This window comes from Anomalospiza imberbis, chromosome 6 (assembly GCF_031753505.1).
Source record: "Anomalospiza imberbis isolate Cuckoo-Finch-1a 21T00152 chromosome 6, ASM3175350v1, whole genome shotgun sequence".
NCBI lineage: Eukaryota > Metazoa > Chordata > Aves > Passeriformes > Viduidae > Anomalospiza > Anomalospiza imberbis.
The window spans coordinates 4,294,813-4,312,068 of NC_089686.1; positions in this window are offsets into that span (position 1 = coordinate 4,294,813).

A 17,256-nucleotide genomic window follows, 5' to 3' on the forward strand; every position below is an offset into this window, starting at 1 on the left:
AATTGCCTCCACTAATCATTGTTCCCACAAAGAAAAGGTTCTTTAGTGACACAGGTTCTGCCTTTGGAGTTGGCATCATACTGGGTAACAGCATAATTAGAAACGGAGAGATGTAATAACTCTCCAGGCTGGAACTGATCTGTGCGAGATCAGTTTTGCCTCGCTTGGAGATGGACTATCCATTTCTGGAGTGCAGTTTAATTACTTCTGTGGTAGCAGGTGGTAAATTCTGCATCTCCCCTCAGTGGCAAAGCTCCTCTTCTCCTCAGCCCAGTTCCCTGCACCTTTGCTAGGTCTGTCCTCTGTTTGGTATTTTCCTGCTGTAGCAGCTTCGATGGACAAATTCTACCCTTTCTTGGGGCAAGAGAAGACCTGAAGCCACAGCTGCAGCCAAAGAAAGCACATTGGAAAAAATCCTTTCTGAGTGTTCTGAGTGGCAATCTTCTGTTGATTAGCCAGTCTTTCTAAAACAGAATTAAATAACCTGACAGATGCCTTAAATTTTGGCAGCTGCTTTGGTTCCCTTAGGACAGGCAGGGATGGCTAAAAGATATAGGACACCTTGGCCATGTCTGCTCTTTCTTGGCCAGGCTGCTGCCAGAGGTTTTAAATATCACACAAATATCAAGGTATTGTCTCTAGATTGGCTGGATTATCATCCTTTTTAACACCCCTGTGTTTTTGTCCTCTGATGGGGCTGGTTCCTGCCACTCATGGAGTAACTTGAAGTTCCCGTGCCGTGGCCCCTGCTCTGGATCAAGACTGGAAGTGCAAATGAGTGTCCTGTCTTGAGAGAGGGTGTGAAAACCACCTGGGACCAGCCCAAAAGCAGTCCCACCTCAGAGCAGCTCAGGAACCCACCCCTGCTGTGGATCATCCCCGTGATGGAAGCACAGCCAGCTCCATGTGGAAAGCCCCCTGGGAAGGAGCACCTCAGGATGGCTGTTATGAAGAGTTTCATGCAAACCCGTTGACGCCGTTGAGCCAGGGACAGGCGAAATGACTCGCATGATTTCAGAAGGCAAAGGAGTGTTTATTCAAAAGCACTTCTCTCTTTTATAGAGAACATCGTGAACATTAATTCCATTGGTCTTAAAGTAAAAACATTTCACCTGATTGTTACACTGGACTTAGGTCAGTGTGGTAGAACATATCTATAAACAACATGAACGGAAAGCAAGATAATAGATTGTTTACATTCCTCTTGGACTTATTCCCGGGCTTAGCCTGGCAGAAATCTTTCTCTTTTTCTCTCTGACTGACTGAGAATATCCACAACCTGTTCCACACACATCTCGGAATCATAGAATCCCAGAATGGTTTGGGTTGGAAGGGAGCTTCAAGACCACCTGTTTCCAGTCCCCTGCCATGGGCAGGGACACCTTCGACTATCCCAGGTTGCTCCAAGCCTCACTCAACCTGGCCTGGAACAATTCCAGGGACAGGGCAGCCACAGCTTCTCTGGGCAACCTGTGCCAGGGCCTCAGCACCCTCACAGGGAAGAATTTCTTCTTAACATCACATGTACATCTCCCCTCTGCCAGTTTAAAGTCCACCAAATAAAAGACAAATCACTTGAAAGAGAATAACTCTGCAGACCACTGTGCAGAACCCTGTTACGAAAGGGGAGCTGAGGTACCTTTTGTCACAGCAAGTGCAGGGTGAGACATCACATTTCTGTGGGTGGTAACACACAACACTGATGCTGTTCCTAATGACTTACAGGAATTGCTGAAATAAAAGAAAAATATAATTTACTTCTTAACTTTTGAGAGGAAATCAGACTTAAATTGTCCCAGAAGCAAGTAGGCTGGCAGAGAAGCAAGCAACAATTTTTTGTGTCTTTTCTATATGTTTGGGTTATTTTTTTTGTTTTGTTTTTGTCTCTCACAAAGCTACGTATCAAATTCTCTCTCTTCTCTTCCCTTATTTCCTGCTTAATTTTAGGTTCCAGTTTTGGCCTTGAACAGGAAAGCTGTTACCAGAGAGCAGTGCCTTGGACTCATGGAGGCTCTCAGAAAATATTGGTGCCATCTTCCATAAAACATTTTAAACACATGCTATTTGTTTTTAGTCTCCCTTCTGGTTTTACACCCTACAAAGAGGACATTTAATATGTACAATAGAATTAATAGGCATGCAATGTAAGCAGGACTTACATTCAAAATACACTTCCACAAAACAAAGGAGCAGCTGTGAAAATGTAGAGTCTGCTGAAAATTTTCTACTTGGGTATCACATTTGCTAAAAGATTTACTCTGCAAAGTTTTATCTAATTTCCCATTCATTCAATTAAGGAGAGAGATAAATTCCCAGATCCCAAGAGATTAGGGGAAACTATGTTTAGCTCCCCCTTTGCCTTGAGATCAAGCCCATGTTCAGTTTCATGATTATCACTCCAAAGCTTGTGTTTACAGGCTCTGTGCTGCTGATAGAGGAACACCTCCATCTTCCACCAAATCCAGAGGGATTTGAAAGTACTCAGGATGGCACAGATCTCTCCAGATCAGGAGGACTCAAACCACACGGGACAAAATACCCCATTCAGCAAGGCTAGGGCAACTTAGTGAGGATTGGTTTTTTTGGGCAACCTGGTCTAGGGAAAGGTGTCCCCGACCATGGCAGGGGGCTTGGAACTTTGGAGCTAGATGGTCTTTAAGGTCCCTTCAAACCCAATCCATTTCAGGATTATACAGTTCTGTGAGTGGTATTTCAGCTTTTCTGGAAGGAATGGGCAAAGCTCATGGGTTACCAGAGTCAAAGATTTCAGTGCAAGAAGCAAACACCCACCAAAATGTCTTAGAAATGAATCACCTGCTAAAGCAGAGGAAAACAGATGAAGTTAAAAGTAATCATTGTTCTCCTGGTATCTGAGTCCCACATCCTTTATCAACTTGCCTAAGCAAAGGCAGCAATATTTTTTTTAACAAAACTAGGAACACTTACCAATGTTTTGTTGAAAATCAGTATAGAATTCTGCTTTTAATCTTTGGGGTAGTAATTTCCTGGAGTCAGCCATCTGTTTAAAGGGAAATATGGATCTTGTGGCTGAAAAATGGATGGAAATGTTGAACAGCTGAAAAATGGGTGGAAATGTTGAACATGGAGACACTCATCCTGAAAACACTGAGCTCTGGAAGAGATTCCTGGCTACCTTATGCATCAGGAGAAGGCACAGGTGAAGTGTTCCTATGTCCCACCACTCAGTCAGTGGTTGGGAATTGTTGGCAGCACAAACAGAGAGCTGCTCTTGCCTTACTGAAATTATGACCTAATTATAACAATGATTCTGGGTTGCAAGAGTTTTTCCTGCTATTCACACCTCCCACGCTTCTATGGGTAATGGGGGTGGGCAATTCCAGCACCCCACAGACCAAAGGGAAATTGAATTTCCTGCAGTCCTGGTAAGCAAGGTGTGGCAGGCACATTCTTCTCTCTCTCAGGATTTTTTTTCATAGAGGAGCACAGAGGAAAGAAACAGAAAACATTTTCTATTTCTGCTCCTTGTTTTTCCCATGTGGAATGTGTTTGGAGAATTGTTTGCCTGGGGTGATTGCTTGATTGGATTCTGGTGAGGATTGTTTGAGCCCGATGGCCAATCCAACCCACCTGTGGCTGGACTTTTGAGAGAGGATCACTATTGTGGGTAGTTAAATAAGTTAGTTAGAAAAGTAGGTATGTAGTTTTAGTATCTCCTTTAAATAGTATATTAATGTATTATAGTATAGTTATAATAAAGAAATCATTCAGCCTTCTGAACTGGAGTCAGACATCAGCATTTCTTCCCACTGGGCTCACCTGCATTTGCAATAGCAAGGTGTCCTCAGGTACTTTTGTTCCAAACACTAATGAACAGCAGAAATGTAGAGCAGCAGCTCCTTTATGCATTCAAGGCAAAGCATTTGGCAGCAGGTTTGATGAGACCATTACTGCTGACATTGATCTGCATTGTCTCAGAAAGTTCTTCTTTTCATCCATTTGGTGTCCTTAAACTTCTGCTTGGATTGAAAATCCTTTGAGGATAAAAAAATCTTGTTGGTGAGGGATTTTTTTCCCCTTTAAAAGCACAAACAGGCTGTAGCAACTGTGATATTTCTCCTCCTGCTGCTGAAATTACCACTGTAATTGGAATTGAACCTCTCTTGATACCTTGATGAAGAATTAATTGGTAAAAGTATCCTGAGGTATGGAGAAGTTTGCAGATTTGAGCCTCAGATAACAAACATGGTTCTTTGACAAGCACTAATATAAAATGTTAGCTCCTTCATGTTTCAAAGCAGGAATACTTCAGGACACTAAACAGACTTTCTTGGATTTGGTTGCCTGTTTGTAAAAAAGTGAAAAAAAAAAGGCAAATGCCGGAAAAGACCAAAGATATTATTCCTAATGTTACCAGAAATTTCTGATTAAACATTTGTGAATACACTGCCTGGTTTTAATAAGCTTAAAAACATCGTCAGCAATTCATGGGCGAACCAGAATGATGCTGCATAGTCAAGCAAGTGTAATTGTGCTCATTATATTGCTAGAGATGCAGCTAATCTAAAAGGAAAACAGTTTTCCCTGAAGTTTCTTCACAGTCTTTAGGTGGAATCAGCACTGAGTTCACAGGAAATAATCAGGCAAAGGGCTTCACTCAGGAGCTGCTCACCAACCTGTGATGCCTCACCAACACCACTGGATGTGAGTTTCTCTTTTTCCAAGGCTATTCCTGCTTTTTAAGCCATTTCACCTGAATATCCCTCAAGAAGCAGCACCAGCCTCTCATCATTCTGCATCATGGAGGGCAAATGTTGAGGGATAGCAGGGGGTAAGGATATGTCTGCAAATTGCTTTTTGGAGGCAAAATATCCCTGTGAGTTTACTAGGAAAGATGAGTATGGTGGAACCCCATTACTACAAAAAGTGAAAAAGGTATTTTTTATTTTTTCTACAGTGACATAATTATAGTCACCCAAGAATGTGAGAGAGGCAATATCTGCAGGCAGAGGGTAAAAGCTCAGCTGACATAACTGGAAATAGGTCAGACAAACCACTTTCACAACAAAAACTGTCGGTTGTTTTTCTAATCCAAAGCTGGGATTCTGAAGTTTGGCTTTCCCACTACTGACTCTTTCCAGGATGGGACAAACTGGACCACCCTGAAAAATTGCAACTCCCTCTACAACCAAAGGTCACCTGCACCCAGCCAGTGGTGACTCTATAAAGGAATTGCTGGCTTTGTTTGGGCCTTGCTCTGCATATGAACAAGCACTTCACCCATTCCCCTCACCCTGGCCTCTCATTTCCATAATTACCTGCATTTATTGCTTACTGTGAATATGATGCATTTAATGCCTCAATTTATCCAAACGGGGTCTGCAGCTGTAGGTGCTGTGCTGCACCTAGATGTTTCTGTAATGGACTGGTGCTTTCTTAGCCAGTGTAACCAAGCACGAGTTCCTTCCAGGGACACACAACAGCCTCTTCTGCCAGCCAGCAAACTGTTGGTTATGGCAATATTGCTTAGTGATGTCTATTTTTAAAGAAATGCTGCCAGTATGATGCCTGCACCCACATTTTCAACAGAGAAGCTTGAATTGCAGCTCATATTTTTACCAACTCCCAGTGCCATGTCTTTTAAAGCTCTGTTTCTGAAAAACATTTTCTTTGCCTCAGAAAAAAGAAAGTTGCTCCTTGTGCAAAACTGATTGTTTAAATTTATGGTGAGCCCTTTAGGTTTTTAAGCTTTGTGGGGAAATATTTTGCATGAAAACCACATGTGCAAACATGCAATGCAGTTTTTAATATTTCACGAAGGTCCAGAGAGGAGACAGAAAAGGGATTGTGACGAGGTTCAGCACCAAGCTCAATTCTGCATCTGAGCAATAATTCAGCAACATAATTCCCTCAAGGAGTCACATCAGCTCAGTCTGGAGAAAAAGACAGTTTGAGGAAAAGGCTCTGAGCCTTTAAGCACAGATTCCTTCCCTCAGAAGCCAGGAGGCAGCAGTTAAACTCGGATCCATCGGGGTGATCCCAGCTCGGAGACCACACACGCACCCGGTGACTCTCGGGGGGTGAAATGTGTCCAGCTCTGGCCGGGTCAGTCAGAGCCAGAAACTCTTTGAGGTTTTGGCTCAAAGGTGCAGCCCTGTGAAATCCTCAGGGAGACAATCCTGCCCCACGTTGGCTGTCCTGATGAAGTTGCCCCTTTGGGAGGACACCGACCCAATTTGCACAGACCCTCGTCATTAGCATAGACCCATTTCAAGAGATGTCTTTGAACACCAGTTGCCTCCAAATTCCATTACCTCTCTCCCTGCTGGGTTTTGTGCTTTAAGTATCAGGCAGGGGCTGGGAGAAGAAAAGAAAAAGAAAAAAACCCAGTAAGTGAAATCCTAAGCCCAAATAATTAGACGTGTTGTGGTTAGTTCTCTAAACTCTTACTTATTGCTTTTTCTCCGTTTGACAGAATATAATCTGCTTTTTTTTTTTTTTCAGACTTGACACACAGGTCAGTTAATCCAGAGGTTCCTAAGTATGAATGAGGCAGAGAGAGAGAGGCAAACACCAACTTTTTATGTGTTTGTCACAGCACTTCATCTTTGTTTGCAGCCTCATCTGAGGTACAAGCAAATTTCAGAGCCATCCTTGCTTGCAGGTACTCTGAAAAAACTTCAGTTGGAGAGGGAAAAACAAGCAGGATGTCTTTGCTGTCTGGCAGATAAGCTTAAGGGTAACAATAATATCTCATCCTTTGAGAGGCAGGCTTGGGGTTGCAGGATAATTTTAAGAGGAAAACTGCTCGTAGAAAAATGCTGTGTGGACAGAGGAGAGTTTTAGCTCTACACTGAAAAGGTAGCAGACATTTTTTTTTTTTTTTTTATCTGGAGGTGAAGATCCAGCCCTGACCTGGCATGGGGGGCACTCACTGCTTTTGAAAATTAGATTGTGAGTGCAGGACAGCTGAGGGAGTCCAGCTGGTTTGATTGCTCAAAGGTTTTTTGTTTCTTTGTGTTCAGAAGTGAGTATTTAAACTTGTTGTCTAGAAAATAGAAGGGAAAAAGGTTATTTCTGCTAAATATCCAACACTTTGGTGCACTCCACCATCATTACTCTCCACAAGTGAGGGTGCCAGCATTCAATGCCTGTAAAAACCTATTTGAAAGTAGGACATAGCAGCCAAAGCCAAGGAGGGCTCCTCAGCTGGATTAAAGTTCTGCTGCTATGGGATCTTTGGCTTAAATTCACTTTGATCAGGCCACAGCATGACCTACAACCTGTGAACTCATTCTGGGGCTGCAAAAAGAGAACTGTTGGCACTTCATTCCTTTTATTTCAGTGCAGTTGGCTGAATTGGTTGGGTTTTCTTCAGAAAGAGAATTCTTGGAGTGATTTGGGTACAAAAGAAAGTGAGATTGAAAAATAAACATGTAGTAGAAAGGAGTGAGGTTTGTGGTGCTCATTTCTTCTCCAGGGAACCAACTTTGCCCTGGCTTTCAGAGAAGTTCTATCCTCTGCAGGGCCAGGAGTTGGACTCGATCCTGGTGTGTCCCTCCCAGCTCAGGACATTCTGTGATCTCTCACCCCAGTTACACAGGGCTCCATGATTCAGAGGAGCAAAATCCTCGAGGACAGACCTTAGAGGTCTTTGAATGGTATTTTTCTACCTTTTACAGGGCTTCTTAGATCTTGTCAACAAAGAATAATCTACAAACTGGATTTTAAATTCTCTGAAAAGCCACCTGAAGGACAGCTGGGACAATGCAAGGTGACATTACCTGATGGCATTTCTTACTAGCTGCAGTTTTCCAAAAGCTGGTGGCTTTCCACTCTGTTCCCTCACAGTGCTGCAGTTTTCCTGCAAAATGACAAAATGCTGCAGGGACAAGGTGAGGTCACCTCTGGAGGAGACAGGACAGAGTCTGTGAGCTGGAAGGAAGCAGCAGAGGATATTACTGGCACATGCTGCTGTGGATTACTGTCAGGGCAGACTGAGCTGAATTGACACCTCCAACAAAAAAAGAGACAGTGCTACAGTTACGGAGTCTTTGAAATCCCTTCCTGTGGGCTGCAGCATTACCTCTGCCGTGCTCAGATTCGGCTCCAATGAGCTCTTCTCCCTCCGTGAGGCTGCCCTGATGTGAGGGATGCAGCTCTGCGTGGTGGCAAATGGGAAAGGCTGTGTGTTATCTGAGCTGCTGGCACTCCAAGTGATGTTGCCTAATCAGGTTATCTTTGGGTTTCACAGAGATGCTGAAAGAGGCCGGAGAGGAGCGGATCTATGGGAGTCTCCACCAACAAAGGATTTGGAGGCGCGGCTTTATTTAGTCCGTTTTAGGATTTCATCCTGCAGCCCTGACACCTGTTTGCCACAAGCAGGCAAACCCACATGGTCTCCAGGATCAAAACCAGGTGATGGGGTTGTTAGCTGGTGTTTGGCTCAATCCAGGGCCTGCTCAGGAGCAGGAGCTCAGCCCATGGGAGGCACTAAGCTGGGACTGAGCTCCTACGAGGTGAGAGGTTCCCTTCATGTCCGTGGGATGGAAATGGCATGGGCTGGATTAAGATAACTTTGGGGGACAGGGAGGAAGGAGGGATTTTTTTACATCATCCAGAACTTCTCAGGTGCAACTGCACTGCTCCCTGAGAGCAAAGACCAGCTGTGGGCAAATGAATAAAAGTAATTTTGTTCCCAAAAACCACAGATATGAAAAGCAGCTCTGCTAATTCAGTGCAACTTGAATTAAAGCTACTACAACAATGCTGTGTGGAGCCTGCTCTCTTTAGTGTTTTGACAGCCATTTTGGTCACACCTTATGACCATGGTTCCTCAGATTGAAAACATCACCCACCAGGCTTTCTTTTGGTGTGACCTGCGAGCCCGGGTGGGGATCAGAATGTAATTCTGCAGATTATTTAGAAATGTCACCCTTCTCAGGGTGCTCAGGTGCACCTTTTCATGTCATTATCAGTATCCACAAAATGCTGTCTGCTTTGAAAAGCATTCCCTACCTTAAAATAATAGAATTTCACCCAGGAATATGTGGATTTCAATAGTTCTCATCAACAAAGAGTAAGCTTGCTAATAAGCACAAGGAACATGATGGATGAGAAACATGAGAAAACTCCAGCACTAAAAGTTGTGAGGATTCATCTTTTCGAACAGGGATTCATGTTTGCAATTCCCATGAGTATTACCAGGATATAAATCCCAGCACATCAAGAAGGGAATATAACCCCTGGTGGTTTGGAATTAAAGGCATTTGGAGGGGTGCAGAGTCTCATCTTAAGACACAGAGTCACAGTGTGCATCTAAATCCCTGTACACTGGGATGTGGATGTGTTGGGATCACAGTAATAGCAGTGATGATGCAGCTTGTTTGGGGCTTTTGAAACAGGCTGGCACAGACACGTCTTCCTAAATTAGAGATTTAAAATTGCAGGTGGCTGCTGCTTTCAGTTTTCATCCACCCTGTAACCCTGGAGATGGTTTCACTAATACAGCACTTCCCAAATGTTTAGACCCCAGGTGTGCAACAGTGCTCTTATTGATGAGATTTAAATTCTAATTTTTTTTCCAGTACTCCTATTGATGGGAACAAAGATAACTGCATCGGGTCATATCTTTCATTATCACACAATCTTTCTTTCTTCCTTGCATTATTGGTGATGGGTTTAATTTGTTTTACAATGAATTTGCTGAGGTTGTACATATATTTGTGCACAGGGTACGTCCTTACCATGAACCAGGATAGCAGATTGTCTATCCACTCATGTGTGAACACTGTCTCCATGTGCACACTTGGATCTGCAGTCATTATTTTATCAGTGAGCATTAAACTGTATTATTAATTTGGTTTTTTGGTTTTTTTTTTTTTTTTCAGTGTGTATATACATAGAATCATGGAGTTATAAAATTACTCAGGTTGGAAAAGATCACCAAGTCCAAAACTTCCCCCAAGGCCACCACTAAACCATGTCTCCAAGTGCCACATCTACAATTCTTTTAAATACTTCTCAAATGAAGGATTTTTTTTTTTTTTTTTTTTTTTTTTTTTTACTCTATGAAGAATTATGGAGATTCAGTGAGCTGTGCAAATTTTCCTTTAAGTTTTGCTCAGGTTTACCAATGCTTAAAGGTTTTGAGGTGAGAATCTCAGGATGGAGTGCTGTGTCCTGTGCTATCCAAAAGTCATCTGGGACTCACACAACATTTGCCTCTACTTTAAAACATCTGGAGTCTACAGACAAATAAATACAGCATGAATTAAATGCAGATTTATTGTCCACGGTGTGCTGTGCAACAAGCAGTAAAACAGAGAGTTCCCTCCTAAAAGGACTGCAGGATGGCAGGCCAAAGCACAGCCCACTGAAAATGGAATAAATCCATCCCTAATCACTACCAAAGCCCTGAGTTTTTCCTTTATCAAGATATAGGAGCAGGAGATATTTCCTTTATCAAGACCTGTAGCTGGAGTCACTGATATGGGTAATTTCCCAGGTGTTTGCTTGCCAGGGAAAGGGGTCACCTTGGGGGGAAACCATCTCCTGGAGGATGAAGAGCTGTGACCCAACAGCAAAATAAATGTAGGGAAAGGTCTGCCTATACAGTAAAATGTTACAGCTTTTAAAATTCCAGAAAATGCCAGGGAGCTGGATTCACAGGACTCATCCAACTGCACGTCCCTGTGTCTTACATGACACCTGTACCAGCTGCAGCCTGTGCTTTTATGGAAACAGCCCCACAGCCCCAACGTGTGTTCAGGAGGAGAATGAGACTAGAAAAAGGCACTATCACTATTCAGGTTTGCTGAAAACAACAGATGCAATGTTCCAGAAAATAAAATATAAGCTATGGAATATTACTCTTTGATTTTTCTTTCTGTTTCTGAATGAGTTACTCTCTGAGTTATTTCTCTGTCATTTTTACTGCCAAGGAAAAGCCTGAATTTGCATTGTCCTTAAATAAGAACCCGCTGAGCAAAAATTTCCTATATAACCCTTGAAACACTGCAGAGTAAACTCACTTTTTTCCTTTTTTTTTTTTTTTTTTTTTTTTTTTTTTCCCAAGTACTGAAACTGGAAATTTGGCCTTGGGAGTCCCACTCAGCCACTGCTGGCAGAGAAGCACTGCTGGGTGACATCTGTCATCAGCCACTGCTGAGTTCAAATATTCACTTCCTAGCAGCAAGACATGCTTTAAACAAACAAACAAAACAAAGAAAAAGCTTTCAAAGTATTCTCCAGTAGCAGTTCGAAGCAGAGGTGAATTTGAAATAATTTGATTCATTTTTTTCAGCCACTCCTCCATCAAAAAAAATCCCATCAAGAACCACGTGAGCTGAGCTCTGCACAGATTAGTTGGAATTGCAAAGTGAAAAATGTCAGGCAGCAATTCTGGTCTAATTGTGGTTTGCAGCACTTGTCCAGACAGAGGATTTTAGATGGTACTTTAATCTAAAGAAAACACTTGATAGAAACATGGATTTTGACACCTAAAGAGAGATGTATAAAGAAGCAACACCTTGGAAGCTCAGCCAGAGAAATTCTAGAAGTAAGGTAAATATGTTTAATGCTGAAAGTGATGAACTCCAGTGACAGAAATTGAGCAAACTGAGGAACTGTCTAGCTCCTGAGGTCTTCAAATCAGGAATGGATATTTTAACATCACAGAATGGTGAGCTTCACACTGATTTTAGATTAACAGGGAGATCCAGTTTGGGATGAACAGTTTGTCAATCTAAGGACCACACAGACTTCAAATGATGACTCCATGAAACCAAAGGGGTGCACAGGGCTCTGCCACTGCCTCATGAGATCGACCAGTTTGTCCCACAGCTCTAAAGCTGGGGTCAAAGATTATTTAAGGACTAGACTTGTTTTAGGTTGAGCCTGAAGCTCTTGGGAAGCTCACTACACTGGAACTACAGATAATATGTTAGGTAATAAAGGCTTCAGCATTTTCTGTTGAACCTGATACCCCCATAAATATATCTGTTTAAACATTAAAAACTGGTCTTAAAACCACTTCTAAATAAATAAAACCATACAAGCATTTCCATCACAGCTTCCTCTTGCATGTGTTCTAAATGTAACAAAAAAAAAAACCCCAAACCACACAAAAAGCAAACAAACAAAAGAGGGGGAAAAGAGGGAAGACTGCCTTCCTCTGTTTGGATCTTACTGCATCCCCAAAAATGAAGTACAGAACCTGATTAAAAAGCAACAAAATATTTCCCATAGAGGACAAAAGCTATGTGTATTTTAGAAATGGTGCAAACCTGCTGTGGGTGAGACTGCAAGTGTTGACATGAGTGTGTTAGGTTGAGGTTTAGAACATCATTATTTGCTCTTATTTACCAAATGTCTTACCCACCATATTATCTGCCTTTTCAGATGTGTACTGCTTTTGATTTTTAATTGGTCTTATTTACCAAATGTCTTACTCATTAGACTATCTTCTTTTTCAGATGTGTCCCCGCTTTGAATTCGCTGTGAGGAGAACCAACACATCAAACCAGTGACACACGAGGCTTTCTCAGCATCCTGGTGCCTCTGGGAGTGTCCAGCACCTCGTTTTGTCACTCTGCTGGCTTCACAAATGGAGCTTTCTCCCTTCCCTGCTCTGTGATTCAACCTGGGAGATTATTGAGGCATTGACCAAGATGGGGCTGAGCCAGAGACTCTGTTTCCTCCACACTCTGCTGTCGTGTCTTTCTGAAAGATCACCCTTTTAAAAGAATAACTTCAGCACCCAAAGCTGTTTGTGACACTGCACTGCTTTTCTTTTCTCACCTGTGGCCAGCTGGTGTCATTCACCAGATTTCTGAGGTGTGGAGCCCACAGCAGAGCAGCAGAAGCCCCTGGGGATGTTTGGTCACTCAGTGCTGAATAAATTCCCAATCTCCTGCTGGAGGAGATGCTCACTTTTGTGGGGCTTTCTGTGTGGATGACAAAATACAGTCCAAACAACCCAGAGATGATGAGGGAGCCCATCAGTGGCTGGAGTGTCTCTGGAGCTGGATAACTCCCAGCATCTCCACAGGAACCCCTGGTGGTGTTCCCAAACAATTCCCACCCCGTTGGGCAGAGCCTTTCCCAGGCACCCACCAGGCTGGAACCCCACAGTGTGGGCAGCAGTGAGGGGCAAAATCTCACTGGTTGTGGGATATTTCTCATTTAATCTCAGCTTTCTGAGTGTTCTTCACTTCTCACGATTTGAATTTGCAATTAAAGGCGAAAGGTGGGCACAAAAATGGCAGTTAACCGTGCAGTAGGTTGGAGGTTGAATTTTTTTGTTTCCTTGTACAATAAAATTCACTTTTCACTGAATAAAACCCATCTGTTTGCACTGACTGCTTAAGAGCCCTCTAACATTTAACCTAAAAACCATCTCCAAGTGGTAGTTTGCCCCAGACCTTCTGGTAGCTGAAATTCCAGTCCACAAAGAAAGAAGTTTTTTGGAAAGGATGTGATTTCCTAAAAGAATCCCGGTGCAGCCTTAAGGAAATAAAAAAAAAAACCAAAAAAAACCACCACCAACAACAACAAAAAACAACAAACTATAGCAATTAAAAATTAATAGAAATTATCAATAATTAAAATTCTATAATTATTATATTGTTCAGAGTTTTTTCATTATATTTGTGTAGATCTGAATGCTCTACAAGCCTCTCCATAGTTTCATATCTCTGAAACTAGCAAACTGGTAGTAGCAAAATATTTAATTTACTATTACTTTTAACATTAATTATTAAATATTATTAAACAATAATATTAAGTACATGTAATATTTAATTTAATACCAAATAACTAATATTACTATGATACTAATTTAAAAGTAATATTGAAAATATTATTTTTCATATCAGCAAGTAAAACTAGTAATGTTTAATAAACATTAGCAATTCCTTAGTAAAAATTAGTAAATTTTAATATTACTAAATAAAAGCTAGTAATTTTTAATATTATTTTTAAAACCACTCTGCTGCCCTATGCAAGCCAATATTACCAACAGCACAGCAGAAAATCAGTGGCGGCAAATATTAATATTTTATGTTTTACAATATTTCATATTATCCTCTTTTACCAAAAAACGTGCTTAATTGACAGCCTGAAACAGGCTGAATTTTACCACATTTTCCCCTCATGTTGTTTCATCTCATAGAAGTGTCCTTAGCTCATGAGGAGCACCATGATGGAAACTGACGGCTTGAGATGCAAACTTTGTCCTTGGGAGGGCACCAGCGGGGAAAATCCCGAGGGAAAACCTTCCTGGCAATGAGCAAGAAAGGAGCAGCATCCCAGGGAGGAACTCACACTCGAGGCTGACAACTTGGCCAGAGATGAAAAAGCAGAGAGGGAATTTTTAATGACCTGGAATGCTCTGGAAGATGCACCTCGTGTAAGCACCAAGACATTGCAATAAGGAATGTGAGGCTGGTGGAGCCCAAATACTCATGAAGCTCTAATGAAGAGAAAAAATTAGATGATGTTGTAGTGCTCCTTCATTCAATTTCTTAATTTTAATTATGCCTTGGGCAAACTTAAGAAGGAAAGCTTTGGTTGATCTTCTGTGTGTCTCGTGAACTTTTTTTTCTGGAAGAATGATCTCTGCTCATTTATCCTCTCCAACCCCTCTTGCCTTGACACCATAGAATCCCAGAATGGTTTGGGTTGGAAGGGACCTTAGAGTCCACCCCGTTCCACCCCCTGCCATGGGCAGGGACACCTTCCATTATCCCAGGTTTCTCCAAGCCCATCCAACCTGGCCTCCAGCACCATCAGAGCTGTATCAATTTCCCTCAAAATTTAGACCCTTAGTGCCCACTATCAGTTTGGAACCCTCTGTTTCTCCATCACCTGGAAAGTTTGGGCTGAATCCATAGAATCACGGAGTCACAGAATATCCTGCACCTCCAGTGCAGAGCTTGACTTCAGATCCCGTCCCCAGAATTCCACAAAATGTGACTTAAGCAGGTGCCTGGTACAACAAGGAGAAGAGCAAGGACTGTGTTTCCCTCAGCAGATTCAGAAGTTGCACCTTAAAGGGTCACAGCTCTGCTGGACATTTTTTCCATTAATTTGCCTTTCCTTACCAGGAACTTGTAACAGGATTTCCTGCACCTACAGAGCCACTTGCTGGAGTCCATCACCCAAAGGCAGGAAGATGACAACTTTTTAAAGTCAGAAAATTAGAAGGAGCCCACGTGGCCTCCAGCAGAACCAATGAAAAATTCCCTGGCTTGGCATCCAGAGTCCTCATCCATTCCTGCCAAATCAGATCCCACACATCCATCTAATTTAAAGGGGGTGCCTCAACTCACATTTTACTCTTACTTTTCTGAAAATCCAGCTCAGAGCAGAAGCTGAAGGTGTTTTGTAGGGCTGAAGACTGAGGGTGTTATAACAAAAGCACCAGGACCCCAACACCTCAGAGAGGGCAGCACTGACCTGCCCAAGAGCTCTAGATAGATTATAAAGGTTTCTTGTGAACATTTGACCACGAGGGTGCTTGGCTTTTCTTCCCACTACCAGCTTCTTCCTTAAGCCTTAGCATTTATTGAACTCTCTTTTCTTACAAGGAAAGAAAAAGAAAAAGAAAAAGAAAAAACAAAAAAAGAAAAAGAGAAAAAATTGTACAAAAAAAATAAATCCTGCTTTTGTTCTGGATAAAACTAGGTCAGCGTTTTCCATCCCTACTGTCAGTTTTCTGCAGTGTGTTTCAAACAAAGCCTCATCATTTCAGCAAAAGGTATTTATAAAGTGAGCTTTGACAAAACAATTGTATTTTTTTTTTTCCAGAAAGGCTTTGGCATCTGTCACTGCCAGGAAAGATTTAAGATCTAGGTAGAATTTTCATCTCTCAGAATAACTTGGCCTATATTGACTAGAACTAATAGATCTGATGTTTTAAAACCCCTTGTGCAGCAAAGCACTGTAAATTGCAGCTGTTTAGAAATTTCCTTCCTTCATGGAAAATTTACAGCAGGAAAAGTATAAATGTTTCCAGGATTTATTTTCACCCGGCACCCTCACAACCCCCCCCCCCAGTTCTTTTGACTCAGAGACAAGAATATAGTACCACAAGGAAGCTGGAAGATGCCAAAAATAGTACCCCATGGGACAAGGAGGATGCCAAGAACACAGACTACTGTGGACAGGGGGCATGACAGAGGTTTTGCTCAAATAAACGAGAGACAATTTTCAGCAGAAATAGGGAAAACGACAAATTTTTTCAGTTCTTCCTAATTTTCAACCAACTGGTAAACCCAGACCTTCTCCTACCCACATTTCAGTGCAATTAGTCACAGGAAAAAATTAAAAAAAAAAAAAAAAGAAGAAAGAATAAGTGACACTTGGAATTTATAAATAAAGAGAAAAATATCTGTAATTTTCTTGCCATCTTTTAAACCTGCATGTAACCAGGGCTAGTTAAGGCTTATCATGCACACACAGAATATTCACTCCAGGGCATTTAAGGTGCAGCTGGGGCACACGCTTGGCATCAGTTCTCCAGTCAGATCATCCCTTAAAAGCAAATATATGAGAGAAGCATCCACCTTTGATACATAGAACGAGCACAGAAGATCTTCATCAGGGACAGAGAGAACAAGAAAAGGACTGAGAGGCCCTGAGCTCACTTAGAGCCTGATGTCTCATCAATAAAACTGGAATACAGGACTGAGCAGCAGGATGGGAAGCATTGGACAGCAAGGATGTGCACAAGGGACAAGCACAGGAAAACCAGGAGAGGGATGGAAGATCAGAGGGCTGAAGTCAGGGGGTTTATCTGAGGAACCATCAGTGAGGGCATCACCATCAGGCCCCATTTTCACCGAGGTTCTTGTACTGAGTCAGAGGAGATGGAGAGAGAGAGGACACACAGAGGGAATTTCAGGACATCCCACAGTTCTGGAGACGAGGCTGGAGCCAAGACAGAACCATAAACTAGTTAATCCCAAAAACTTCAAGTGATCTGTCCTAAGCCAAGCCTGCCACCAGAAGGCATTCCTGCAGCCCTCTAATAGCTCAGCACTGCTCACAGTAGCCATGGCACATCCATCAGAAGAGAGAGGTAGCCAGTAAATCAATATTATGTCAGAGCCCAAAGTCCACCTGGGTCCGATTCACCTGAAAAACACAGTTCCCATGTCTTCAAACACAGCCAAATTCTTTACAGGAAAAGAAGTCTTTGCTTCCCTGGGTGTTGTGAACAAGTAAACAAGTCTAACAAAATCCAAACACAATTTGGCAGAATGTAACACTTGT